We start from the raw sequence: 10,818 nt of genomic DNA, 5'->3' as shown, positions 1-10,818 counted from the left end.
CCGCCGGCGCAGCCCCGCCTCCGGCCCGTGATTCCGCGCGGCCAGCCCGGCGGCGGGCGGGGGGAGCCTGTGCGCCCGGGGCGCGCCCCGCACCCTCCCTGAGCCGGCAGCTGGCGGCGGAGGGTGCGGGGGCTGGAGGTGGGGCGCGCGGCTTGAGCCGCAGCCTCGGGAGCCGGTCCCCAGAGGGACCAGAGAGTGGGGCAGTCCTCCCTAGCCCAGGGTCACTGCCGGGGGCGGAGGGGGGCGGCGGTGCCAGCGGAAGATACCTTTCTAGGGGGCTTGCTCCGGTAGCTTCCCACCTACTATTTCAAAGGGACGTTTTATGGATAAAACCAAAAAGTTCTACGGCCCCATCCTGTGTCCAAGATGCGCTTCTTTGGCTTTCCTGCTTAAAGACGGCGGAGAACCAGAAGCGTTCCGGTGGCTGTTGGTTTCCCTTTGGGTCGAATGCTCCTTTCACCTGCTGAGACCTCCTGCGTGGCACACAGCCAGGGGGTGACTTCAGATTCCGCCGGGCGCTCGCACACAGGCCCTGGGGAGCCCTGGACTCCGCCCTGCGGTTTACCGGCGTTGGGTCGCTCGCTTTCTCTTCTCCGGAGCGATTTCCCCTTCCGAGTGTGTGCGTGGCGGGGTTCTTGAAAGCCCCTTCGGTCCTGATCTCACTCTGACTTCCTTTTAGGAAACGATTTTTGGTGCATTTGAGGGACAGCGAAAGGACTCTTATCAGATTTCCCGTAAACTTCCTATACTTCCGCATAAGATAGCCGCATCAGCCACACGCCTCATATCTTTTACTCTTCTTTTAGAGAAAGAGCATCCTGGGACGTGTCCCCGTCCTGCTCTCCCTGTGCTCCTGGTCTCTAATTAGCATATCGTAAAGGCGCTTTCCTCTCTCCCACTTTGTCCACGTTCCCAGCGGCGAGTACTCGCCTATTCTACGCCCAAGCCTCCAGCTCGGCAACCGCCTGGAGATGTTCACAGTCGGTGGGGAACTCGCTCAGAGGAGGAATGCGACAGACTCAGGAGTGCCGGGTTGGTTACATTTCCTCACCCCCCCCAACCCCGCCCCCAGCAGTCAGACATCCAGGAGGAATAAGTGTTGGTAGAGACCCTCCCTGGTGGCGCAGTGGTTGAGAGTCCGCCTGCCGATGCAGCGGACACGGGTTCGTGCCCCGGTCCGGGAAGATCCCACGTGCCGCGGAGCGGCTGGGCCCGTGAGCCATGGCCGCTGAGCCTGCGCGTCCGGAGCCTGTGCTCCACAACGGGAGAGGCCACAACAAAAAAAGAGTTGGTAGGTAGTCCTCCAGCATCCTCACCCCTCCAGTGAACGAATCGGCAGGGAGGCATATATCACTCTAGAAGCGTTCCACTTGTCCACAGCTTGTAACCTGCTCATTCACGCCCCTTCTCTTGTTGGAGTCCTTCCTTTTCCTGGTTTACTATCCCACGTCTCTTGGGATCACTTCCCAAATAAACTACTTGCTCTCAAATCCCTGTACCAGGGCCACCTTTTTGGGGAACTCAGGCCCAGACATTGTAGCTGCTTCTCTTCACAGCCAGTCATCCCGGAAGCGACACCCACTTTCATCGTGCCCCCCCCCCACCGCCCCGTCCTCTTCACTCACTCAATCCTCCTGCATCACCCACTCACCCCGGCAAGCTGGCTTCTCTCTCTGCCACTCCGCAGCCCCGGATGTCATTAGGAACATCAGCGACCTCTGAATTTCCAAATCCAGTAGTACTTTTCTCCTTTTGTCACCTACACTTTGTAGTGAACATCTTTTTTGTTTGTTTTAGTTCTTGTACAGCACCCCTTTTCTTAAGAATAGAATCCATCTTTCCCCTTGGAGTCCATTTTACGTGATTCTGTTGGGATTGACACAGTCCATTCTGGGCACAGGAGAATGACTATCCAGGCTTGGCCCAACAGGACTACTCCACCCCTTTTGCCACTGTGATTGGTCAAACATAGGAGAGTGATCCAAATTTGGCGAATCTGATTCTCTCCGGGATTTTTCTACCTGAGCTATGGAGGAAGACTCTCTTTTTTTCCCCAACTGGAGTTGCTTAGCTGGAAGATTGTGTGGGACAGCATGCAGCTCTCTTGCTATCTTAGAGAGGGAACACCCTGTCTGAGAATTCAGCTTCCCATCCTCCTTTGCATTAGGCCTGGCCACGTGGATATATAATTATCTTCATTTACTACATGTAAATGAGGTGCTGTGCATTTCTTCCTAGTCTGGACCTTAGAATTTGCACTTGACTTCTCCTACTTCTCCTGGAGGCAGGATACACAGTCAATAACAATAGTGGGACAAGACGTTGTAAGACATTTACCAAAACTCATTATATGCTGCATTATAAGGTAAGCCTCAACAAATTTCAAAGGACTGATATAATTTTGAGCTCTTTCTCTGACTGCAGTGGAATCAAGCTGCTTGGACATCAAGTAAAACCCTTCAGTAGCCCATGAGTCAATGAAGAAATTGCAACAGTATGAAAAAAAATTTTTTTAACTGAATGGTAATAAAGATATGGTTGTATCAAAACTGGTAGAACACAGACCGAAGCTGTGCTTAAATGGAAATTTACATTCTACAGTACATATGTTAGAAAAAGAAGAAAGACTGAAAATCAGTTATCTAAGCTTTCATCTCTATTGTCATGTGTTTCATCTATGAAACTAGAAAAGAATATCAAATCAAATCCAAAGTAAGTGGAAGGGAAGGAACCAAGGAAATAGAAAACGGAACAATTTTTGAATATTGACAAGGCAATTCTAAAATTTACACGGTAACGCAAAGGACCAAGAATAGCAAAGACAATCTTGACCAAGAAAGTTGGAGGACTTAACACTATCAGTTCTTGTAACACTACAGTTTTACAAGAGCTGTAAAATTATAATATTTAAGTACAAAGCTATAGTAATTACGAAAGTATGATTTTGGTACAAGGAGAAACAAATAGACCAATGGAAAGAGCCTATGCATATATAGTCACTTTGTTTATAACAAAGGCAACACTGCACATCAGTAGGAGAAAGGATGGACTTTTCAATAAATGGAGCTGGGTCAATGGATACGCACTTGGAAAACAAGATTAATCTCGACCTCTACCACACACAAAAATCAGTTGCAAAAATAAAAATATTAGTTGCAGATTCATTGTGATATAATGCATCTAAATGTGAAAAGTGAAGCAATAAACCTGCTAGAGGAAAAGAGAAAGGAAAAATCTTTATGGTCTTCCGCTAGATAAAGATTTCTCAAAGCAGACACAAAAATCTCTATGAATAAAGGGAAAAACTGACCAACTGGCAACCTTAAAATTACGAACTTTTATTCATCAAAAGACATCATCAAGAGAATAAAAAGGAAAACAAGAGAGTAGAATATGTCTGATGTGTGTGTGCGCGTGTGTACGTACACATATGTATCTGACAAAGGCCTCATAGCTGAGATATACAAGGAATTACAAATCAATAATTTAAAAAACTGAGGGGAATTCCCTGGCAGTCCAGTGGTTAGGACTTCACGTTTTTCACTGCCAAGGGTGCAGGTTCAGTCCCTGGTTGGGGAACTAAGATCCCACAAGCCACGCACGTGGCACGGCCAAACAAACAAGAAACTGGTAAGCCAATTAACAAAAGAATTGTTCTCGATATTCTAAGGGACAACCCAAGAGGTAAGCCCTCAGAAAAGAGAAAATTTGAAGGAAAGTCACACTGAGAAACTAAAAAAGGAATGTATTTGGCTAGAAAGCAGGCCCACATACACCTCGTAGTTGTAGGGCAAGAGAACAAAGGGAAGCCATATGTCTAAATATTTTAAAGTTATAAGCCAAGCCAATAAGCTGCTAAACAATACGTCTATCTTCCTACCTTACAAATATATACATTTATGAGAATGACCTGGAAGGTCAGGATTTTAATAATTTTCAGACTCATAGGAGTTCCATGCCAGACCCTGGTAATACTGGAAGGTTTGACCCTGGCCCCTGTCCATGGCCCGCCCCCTTGACTCCATCCTACACTGTGAGGGGTTGGTTGTGCATCATGCGCGGGGACTCTGTAGCCAGGAAATTCAAGCTCCATCCACTCACGCAACACCTCCCACAAACAGCTGCCTTTTGGCCACCGCTCAGGCCTAGAGGCGCACACACCGGCCATGCCATTGACCCTTCAGAGAATGGACCCAGGGAAGAAGCCTGCACAGGCCCAGGCCATGAGCTGGGCTATTTGGACAGTGAAGCATCAGGTTCTCAGGTACCCAGAATAGTCTAGAAAGGGGGAAGGTTATAGTCTTGGGGTGGCCATATCCCCTTGACCTCACAAATGTCTCACTCATAGGGAGGGACATGGCTAGAATAGGGCCAGACTTGGAGCCTCTAAAGAAGGACCTTTCTTACGTGGGCCGTAGGTTGATGCTCCTAAGATGCAAGCTGCAAGATCCTCAACTACCCTTTCCCCTCTCTCTGCTCTTTGTGTCTCCTACTTGGACACCAAAGCAACTCAAAATTGTCTGTCTCTGACACCACCACAATCATTCCATGCTTCGGTTACTGCACCTGCCTCTGGCTGCTCTTCTTGCTTTCGCCCCTCTACATCCCCTCTTCCCTGAACATCGTTATCAGGTTAATCTTTCAAAAACACAGCATTCATCACGTCTATCCACCCATCAAAAACTGCAGTGGCTCATTGAAGCCAGCATCCTCAGTTTCGAACTCATAGGATTTCATTAAGTCTTTCCATTGGATCTTCCCTGCCGTGTTACCCACACTCCTTCATCCAGAGTCTTTGAAGTGCCCTGATCGTCATCAAGGTCAAAGGAAAGTCTGTTTCATTGTGGAGTGTGTATTAACCCTCCCTAAACGGATGGACCATACACCACATGGATCATAAAGTCCCTATTAATCAAAACATTTAATGAGCCAGAGTTTTGTGTCTCACAATCGTGCTGAGTAAAGTAAGACTTACTATTTCTTTAGCCCGAGGTCTCGGTAGCTCTTAAGCACTTTGCAGGTAGAACTGCCGTACCCTTCAATGGAGCCCTTGACCCCCTCCTTGAGGAAGAATGCCCACCACACTCTTCTGCCCCCAGAGAACCGGAATCGCGGTTCTCAAGATGCTATGCACGTGATGCTACACTCCCTGGATAATTCTTTTTTTTTGGCCACGCCACATGACTTTCGGGATCTTACTTCCCCCACCAGGGATGGAACCCAGACCAGGGCAGTGAAAGCGCCGAGTGCTAACCTCTGGACTGCCAGGGAACTTCCCTTAATATTCTTTGAAGAAAGAAAAAAAAATTCTAATTGTGAACACGTGATGGGAGATTTTTTTTCTCCCAATTAGGATGTTAAACAATAAAATGAAATGCTTTCACGTACCAAAAGAGTTTACTTGCAAAAGCTCCTTCTGCCTTTTCTTTGACAGATTGATTGCAGCAAACTCTTCCTGCATAGCATGATGTACAAACGTTCATGGACCACATAGGTCTTTTTTATGTAAGGTTTCTCCCCAGTCTCTCCCTGTCCAGTTCGTCCATCCCCGGGCTGCCCACGATTCCACAAAAGTAGATTTGGCCTGAGTCAGAAACACCAGTTTTTCCCTACGGTGTTTCCTTCTCCTGCGTGTCTCACACTACTCCACACTCACACCAAACACTTCACTTCCAACATTTCTGGTCACCAAGTGTGTGGAGGTTTTCCACACCCCAAGCGATTCTCTGCGACCACCAACAGTTCCACCCAGTCCTGACACTACCCCAAGGTAGCGTCAGATCCCACAGGTTAAGTGCTCAGGTCCACAAGACTGCCTCCACCACCACAGCACACACTTCCAGCGCCAGCCTCAAGCCTAGGTTGTCATCTGTGCTTCTGACCAGTGGGCTGTAGGTCAGAGGATCCAATGGTTTGGTTCCAATGGATCCAACAGATCCAAGGGTTTGGTTCATTTGCTAGGGCGGCCCACAGAACTCAGGAAGACACGTTTATCAGTTTACTAAAGGGTATAATAAAGGGCAGAGATGAATAGCCAGATGAAGAGATATACAGGATGAGGTCTGGGAGGGTCCCGAGTGCAGGCACTTCTGTCCCCGTGGAGTTGAGATGAGTCACCCTCCTAGTATGTGGATGTGTTCACCCACCTGGAAGCCCTCTGAACCTTGTACTATTGGCATTTTATGGAGGCTTCCTCACATGGGCATGGTCAATTATTAACTCAATTTCCAGCCCCTGTCTCCTCTCTGGAGGATGGAGGGTGGCACTGAAACTTCCAAGCTCCTAATAGTCACGATTTGATCTTCCTGGTAACCCAGCCCCTATCCAGGAGCCATCGAGAAGCTCACCCAGAGTCACCTCAGTAGAACTCAAGATGATCCCAGGGCTCTTATCACTTAGAAAATTACAAGTGTTTTAGGAACTCTGTGCCAGGAGCCAGGAGCAGAGACCAATATATATTTGATCTTTTTAATTTTTTCCCCCCAAGCACCAAAATGTTTAATAAAAAGACTGCATAAATTATCTGTTTTATTTTTCTGTGTTAAGTTCTTTCATGCCTTTGATATTACAAAGTGAACATCTTCAAAAATTTCTGTACTGTATGATGTCCTAAATATCCATAATAATTATTATTATACACATTCATGTATACACATACAAACATATACATCTAAAAAACAATTGTAAAAGGGAAGCACAGTCAGAACCTATAGTTAAAAGTATAAAAAAAGTACCTGAACCATACCTGAAATATGCACCAATTGTTGAATCCCCTTCTAATCCTGCCCCAACTGTGAAGGGCTTGCCCATTCTATAGACAAGTGTAGAGACCAATAAATTCGTGGAACAGCTGCCTAAATGGGGCATTCTTTAGATAATGTGATTTTAAAGAGTTTCAATAAATACCAGTGATAAATGAGAGATTTGGGTTGCTATATTTGACCTTTGAATAACATGGGTTTTACCTGCCCAGGTCCACTTACACATGGATTTTTTTTTCAATAAATACAGCACGATACCATCCATGGTTGGTTGAATCCATGGATTGGAACCGTGAATAGGGAGGACCGACTGTAAAGTCATGCTTGGATTTTTGAGGGCGCAGGAGCCAGTGGCCTTAACCGCCACTTTGTTCAAGGGTCAAATGTATGTATTTTCTATTACCTCACAGGGGCCTTTGTAACAACAGCTTGAACCTTGCGGCAGAGAAAGGCCCTTGAAGGGTGGTTCTATATGCAGTTCCTGGTATATACCTCTTGCAGTCAAGCTCCCTAGAGTTTCAGGGATGAGACATGCCCAGGTCATCCGTGGTATGTGGAACATGGGTACCCGTGAATATGGCACCAGAAAGAAGGATGGGGAAGCTCCTCGCCCCTCCATAGACATCCCACAACCCGCTCTCCCAAAGGTCTCATGTGAGCCAGGAAGGGGCTCAGTCCCTCTGGAGACAGTATCCTCAGCTCACACAGCTGGTCCCTTCCCTTGTTCTCCTACCACTTCAAATGCCCTAAGAAGCACTGGAGAACATTCCAGGCTACTTAAACTCCAGCCGTAGAGAGGGACTTGGAGTTCCAGAACGAGGTCCTGAGCTTTAGGCTGGGTGTCATTTAGAAATCATGAGGCCTGAGGTTTTTATTAGGATGACAGAGCTCGGAGTCACTTTCTTCAGAAGGTGACTGTGTCTGGGATTGTGACTTTGCTCAGGCTGTGTGACAGAGAGATGACGACTCAGGCTCTGGGGCCACCAGGCCTAGGCTAACATCCCACCTCAGCCGCTGACTCTCTGTGTGGCTTGCGACAAGTTACTCAACCACTCTGGGCCCCAAATTATATCATTCATTCATACATTTATCTGACTGCTCCGGGTCTTAGTTGCTGCATGCGGAATCTTTTTAGTTGTCGCATGCATGTGAGACCTAGTTCCCTGACCAGGGATCGAACCCAGGCCCCCTGCACTGGGACCGTGGAGCCTTAGCCACTGGACCACCAGGGAAGTCCCTCAAATTGTATCTTTGAAGAATGGAATAATAATGTGACATTGGTGAGGATTAAGTGACATATGAAACACCTAAGGCATGCCTGGCATATAATCAACTCTTCATAACTGGGAAGTTACCAGGTTTGGATGTTGCGTGTACGTGTAAAATAACATTTCCGTTAGAAGGAAAACAGAGTCTGTAGGGCGAGGATATCCTTGCTGGTGAGCATGAAACCTCCGTTTCCAAGTCTTCAAGATGAGCAGTCTCCAGACACAAAGTTAAGATGGTGATATTCAACTTCACACACCTTTTAACACTCTCTCCAGCCCAGATGCTCAGCCCGCACCCTACACCAGCCAGGGCCCCACTGCATGTCCTGGTGCTGCCTTTTTAAGGCAGTGAGGTGAGCTCTGGACAGGACAGCTCCCTCCCCATCAGATTCCTGCCGGACTCTGAGAATGGGCTGGGTATTCAGCCCATGAACACAGACGAAGAAGAGACCTACGTCCAACCGTGGAAAGGATCATACAGAGCCATGGAAATGGGACTAGCAGAGGCCAGGATGTACCCACAATTATGACTATGGAACAGAAGGACTGGAGGAAGCTACGAAGTTTGTCAATGGTTGGTAATACCGGGATTGGGTTTTTTGCATTGCATTTTATGTCAAGAGGTGTCTGCTGATTAATAGCTTCAACATTGACTGAACCAACCTGCTCCGACAGTGTCGCACTCTGCTGTTCTCACCCAGCTCATTCGTGCAGCCGAAGGACACCGAAATTGACGGACTAGGTAGTGAAGTCCTCGGAGGAAGGCACCTTGACTTTGTCATCTTTATGTCCATCCAAATATTTCTCAAACCTAGGACAAAAGTATTTTCCCTTTGAATGAACTTATTAATGCTAAGATTACGATGACTGATGCGTTGGTATTTCTAGCAGCACTGGTGGTTGAAACAGAGACTCTGGAACACAGGAAATGCCTTCTTCTCAAGGCGTGAACTGCTCATTCAATATTTAACAAATCCTTGTTCTAGACATCGCTTGAGGCACGGAGGACACAAGACAAAGTACCTGCCCTCGCAGAGCTTCTGTTCCTGCGGAAGCTTGGATTTTACTGGATGCAGCGAGAGGAATTTTAAATGAAGGAGCACAAATTCCCACAGTCTCCACAGCTGCAATTCTGGGTTGGGGTGACAGATGTAAGGGACAACAATACCTTCAGGAAACCTCACATCTCACCATGTAGGAGGAAGCCACTTACGTCCATGTGGCACCTAAGTAATTTCTCCTCTTATTTCCTGTTCTTTCTGGGATGAATACAATGGCCCCCACGCAGAGATGCAGGAAAATAGAAAATAACTGGGTGAGTTGCATTCCCAGGACATTTGCATTCACAGGACATGGTGAAATCTCCGAGAGTTACAGAGCACCAGTGACTGAGGTGACACCCATGCCTCCTATCCAGAGGCCTCCAATGGAGGCCACACTCTCCTTCTGCCTGGGTCAGGTTTCTGCCATGTGATGCCTGCTTAGAGTTTGCACACAGGGTTACAGACCTGTGAATAACAAACTTAACTAGATGTTGGTGGCATCTTTTCAAACAAGGACATCCAGGAAGTAGGCACTCAGCATGCCGGCAAAGAATTAGGTTTCCAGCTTTCAAGGGGGAAAAGCTTAAACTGTAAGAGGGCATATGCACAGAGTTTTAGGAAAAGATATGTCAGACTGTCCTTGAACTGTGGAGAAACTAACGACATCTCAGTAAAGAGAGAAAGTAACATATATGTCAGTTTCCAGTGTTATTTATCTCCCAGAATGGGGAATGGTGACAGAGAAAAGGGGCGGGAGAGGAAAAAGCCAAGCTTGCACTGCACACACATCACCAGTCAAGAGCTGTCCCATTTCAAGGGGGTTGTGGTAGCCAGCCTGTATACTGGAGCCAGAGATCCCCAACTCCTGGTACTCATACCCTTGTGTAGTCCCCTACCGTATTATACCTGGGTTGGTCTGCGTGACAGACAGAATATGGCAGAAATCATAATAGACCATTTCCAAGATTAGGTTTAAGAAGACATTATAGCTTCTGTCTTGATCTCTTGCTCTCTCAGATCGTTCCCTCTGGGGAAGCTAGCCACATGTTTGAGCATCTTTATGGAGTGGGCCACATGGCAAGGAACTGAGGCCTCTGACCAACAACCACAGGAGTGACCTTGAAAGCAGACCCTGCAGCCCAGTCAGGTCTTCAGATGACTGCAGCCCCAGGTGATGGCTTGACTGCAACCTTGGAGAACCAAGGACCACCCAGCTAAGCTGCTCCTAGATTCCTGACTCTCAGAAACTGCACGATAAAAGAAATGTTTGCTGTTTTAAGCTGCTAAGTTTGGGGGCATTTCATTATGTAACAGTAGATAACTAGAACAGAGGCATTTTCCACAAAGTCTGGGAAATTAACAGATGCAACTGAAAATGATAGTTGAGTCAGAGGTTAGTACCAGGAGCGCCCCAGGCTACCTGTGCTCTGGCTAAAGATAGTTCCTGTTACTCTAGCTCAGAGAATAGGATGCAGAAGAGTGAGTAGCAACAGAGCTTTTTCCAAAAGACTCCCTATAAAACTGGCTTTTAACTGGTAGGACCGATGGGGCTGAAAAGATGGGAGACTTTTCAGTATCTGCACTCAACTTCTATCAGCCACCCATCAGACACAACAGAAGGGACAACCCTTCTGGTTAGCCTCCTTGGCCCTTGACACTCCACCCCTTAGAGTAATGCACAGTGATGAAGCTGAAGCTCCCCAAACCCAGAGAGAATGTTCCAGAAGGCCAAACCAAAAAGGGAAA

The sequence above is a fragment of the Lipotes vexillifer genome, unplaced genomic scaffold (assembly GCF_000442215.2).
Source record: "Lipotes vexillifer unplaced genomic scaffold, Lipotes_vexillifer_v1.1 scaffold1275, whole genome shotgun sequence".
In the NCBI taxonomy this organism is placed as follows: Eukaryota; Metazoa; Chordata; class Mammalia; order Artiodactyla; family Lipotidae; genus Lipotes; species Lipotes vexillifer.
This window is presented reverse-complemented; position numbering follows the sequence as displayed.